Source organism: Rhamphochromis longiceps, linkage group LG7 (assembly GCF_057381845.1).
Source record: "Rhamphochromis longiceps isolate RC_006_pf linkage group LG7, R_longiceps_female_GT1.1, whole genome shotgun sequence".
Classification (NCBI taxonomy): domain Eukaryota; kingdom Metazoa; phylum Chordata; class Actinopteri; order Cichliformes; family Cichlidae; genus Rhamphochromis; species Rhamphochromis longiceps.
Window position 1 is genome coordinate 62,859,959 of NC_140563.1, and position 2,933 is coordinate 62,862,891.

The following is a 2,933-nucleotide window of genomic DNA, read 5'->3' on the forward strand; positions in this document are numbered from 1 at the left end:
CCCGGCCCTGTTGCTCAATCTGTGCTTACAGACTAGATTTGCACAAGCCCATCACCCCGCCTTCTCATTGCTTCTCAGCGCCTCTCAGCTTTAATCACACGTCGTGTTTAAAGTTAGTAAACATTCAAACGTGCCTTTGTCAGCAGTAGTGATGTACTGTTTATGTGTTCTTCTCTTTTTACCTGAAGAGAAACGAAAAATCAGACATCAAATCACAAACATGCTCATGAAAAGAATGAAGTGTCTCGTGAGAGAGAGTCAGTCTTTCTTACACTCAGTAAAATGTAGTTCAGTATTTGAGTTCCACCATGATGAGCTCTTTTCACTGCTATGACAGAACAAATCAACTGTCATGGGCCCTATTTCAGGAAGCCGGTTTAGAAAACTCAGAGTGAAAAACGATACTCAGGGTTGAGTAACCCCGAACTGTCCAACTCGGAATATTCGGTTTCAGAAAGGCTGATAACAATTAGTTCAATCAACGCGGAGTTGCTTTAACCCCAAGTTAAGCGCGCGCACGAGGATACATAAAGCCCTGATTAGTGGAGCACAGATTAAGCGAATTACCATGGAGAAGGAGGGAAAGAAGGCGCGGTCAATGTATTTTACAGCGCTTGAGGCCGAAATTCTGATGGCAGCATATGCTGATAACATGCAAATTTTGCAGAAAAAAAGTAACACAGCCTCAGCTGCAAAAGAAAGGGAGCATGCATGGCAAAACACAGCCGACAGAGTCAATGCGTGAGTGTTAATTTAAACATTGATCTAGGGATTTCCACCCATTTAACACTTATTTTATTATATTTTATTTTGTATTTTATACCTTTTACTTTGTGATGTGATTTGAGCGCAGGTGCAACCCAACAGGCCCCCAACGTTCCTGGTATCAAGTAAAAATGAAATATAAAAATATAGTCCAAACAGGTAAGGTGTAATTGTATTATGAGCCATAGTGCTTGGTCTGTTTGTCCTATGTAAATCAATTGCAGTTAGAGGCTACATTAATTTCCCCTCTGTAAGCACTTATTGAAATTATCTGAGCACATTATAAGTACATATTTGCTTACTCTGTATGCTCAAATGTGACCCATTATGGCCACTAGAAAAAAAGCGGAGGCCCGAAAAACAGGTGGGGGTCCTCCACCACCACCACTCACAGAGCCTGGCCACTTGGCTTCCACATTTGTGATAATGTTGGCAGCATCACATATGATCTTCACAGTGCAGAGAACACAAATTAGCATCCATTACTATAATGAAATAATTTGTTAGTTTGAAATGCTACAGGGAACTATGTACCTGTACATTAATGCTGTGGAAAGACTTCCTGTTCACATAGTCTCCTTCATTTACTGAAGGAGCAATGATTGGAATGTGAGTCCCATCTATACAGCCAATCACGCCTGGGAACCGTGAGAATAAATGTAAAATTTAAGTAGTAGTTCAAGTATCACCACATCATGTATTAAGTTTTGTTCATCCTGCTACCTGCAATTTTGTGGCATCCCTCTTTGATAAATCTTGTGGGTCTATGACCGGGGAACACCACAGACGAGTACAGGAGACGTTTCAGTGCAACTGTAACATTCCTGACTGCCCGACAGACGGTAGCCTTGGGAACGTGCTCAGCATCACCAATATTATACAGAAAGCTCCCGTTTGCAAAAAACCGAAGTGCAATACGAATAATATGTACAGAACTGAGAGAATGTCCGCGATGTGTCACATGCGCAATATATGGCCTGAGGATGTTATCCAAATAACTTATTGATTGTGCTGAGAAACGGTAACGTTCGCACAGGAAATCATCAGGTAATGATAAAATGTCCATACGCGCTCTGATCACTCTCTCCCGGCGGAGAGCTCTGCGGAGTATTTGGGCTTCACGATCTACTGGCTCTTCAAGGACGGGGCACGCCATGTCCGACACTTCCTACTGTCAGGTTTCCGACAAAGAGACGGGGACAGTCAGGGTTAGTTGTAGTAAACCTGCTAGGGGGCAGGTTAGCTTCACGGAGTGTGTCGTCAGTGACTCACTCAGGCTTCAGCTGAACTCGCTTTGTGAAACCGAAAACCCAGAGTTTTCGTTAACTCAGGGTATACTTACTCAGAGTTTGCACTAAACCGGCTTTCTGAAACAGGGCCCTGGTCGGACGGTCCTTCCCAGGGCGACCTGCCTGTGTGTGTCTGTGTGTGCTTCTCTCTCTCTCCTCCTCCACCCAGTGGCTGACACACCTGCACCTAATTTGCCACCCAGCTGTCACTGATCATCCTTCGTTGTGGGCTGAGGTATTTAACTGTGTGTCCGGATTGTACTGGAAGCTCGGTAGTAAAGAGTGTTTGTTACTTGTAACATAGCTTTAGCCGGCTACCCTTCTCACCTGTTGTTGTCGTCACTCGTTTGTAGGAGGAAGTGATACGGAGCAGAAGGTTGGAGAGAAGGAGCCCGCTGGATTAAGCTCTCGGAGGAGAAACACACTCGGATAATCACTTGGGAGACTCACCTGCACACCACTGGGAATTTGGAGATGATCACCGTTGAATTTTTGCACTTCGCTTTGTGTTTTGAGACTGTTTTTGAGCACTGTAAATAAACGCACTGTTTGCTTCGCATCCAGAGCTCCGCGACTGAGTCCATATTTCCCCATTACCCGTGACATCAACAAAGTATTATAAACTGAGCCTTTACAGGGTCACCAGCAAACTACTGATATTTGGCATGCAGAATGGAGCTACAGTCACATAGTTTAGTTCAAGTTTGTAACAGGCATAGTTTCAGAAACTAGAAAATGGTAGATGCATTTTGGCCAGCAATTTTAATTCAATTCAGTTTTATTTATACAGCATCAAATCACAACAACAATCGACTCAAGTTGGTTTATATTGCAAAGTAGACCTTACAATAATACGACAGAGACCCCAACAATCATAGG